The sequence below is a fragment of the Sinocyclocheilus grahami genome, unplaced genomic scaffold (genome assembly GCF_001515645.1).
Source record: "Sinocyclocheilus grahami isolate Dianchi unplaced genomic scaffold, SAMN03320097.WGS_v1.1 scaffold1842.1, whole genome shotgun sequence".
In the NCBI taxonomy this organism is placed as follows: Eukaryota; Metazoa; Chordata; class Actinopteri; order Cypriniformes; family Cyprinidae; genus Sinocyclocheilus; species Sinocyclocheilus grahami.
In genome coordinates, this window is record NW_015507021.1 from 36,798 (window position 1) to 37,390 (window position 593).

The following is a 593-nucleotide window of genomic DNA, read 5'->3' on the forward strand; positions in this document are numbered from 1 at the left end:
CACACACTCATACGCTGGAGGTAACATACACACACACTCATACGCTGGAGGTAACACACACACAGCTCATACACACACTCATACGCTGGAGGTAAAACACTCATACACACACTCATACACTGGAGGTAACACACACACAGCTCATACACACACTCATACGCTGGAGGTAAAACACTCATACACACACTCATACACTGGAGGTAACACACACACTCATACACTGGAGGTAACATACGCACACACTCATACACTGGAGGTAACACACACACAGCTCATACACACACTCATACGCTGGAGGTAAAACACACACTCATACACACACACACTCATACACTGGAGGTAACGCACACATACGCTGGAGGTAACACACGCTCATACACTGGAGGTAACACACACATACGCTGGAGGTAACACACTCATACACGCACTCATACGCTGGAGGTAACATACACACACACACTCATACGCTGGAGGTAACACACACACAGCTCATACACACACTCATACGCTGGAGGTAAAACACACACTCATACACACACACACTCATACACTGGAGGGAACACACACACACACAGCACATACACACACACACA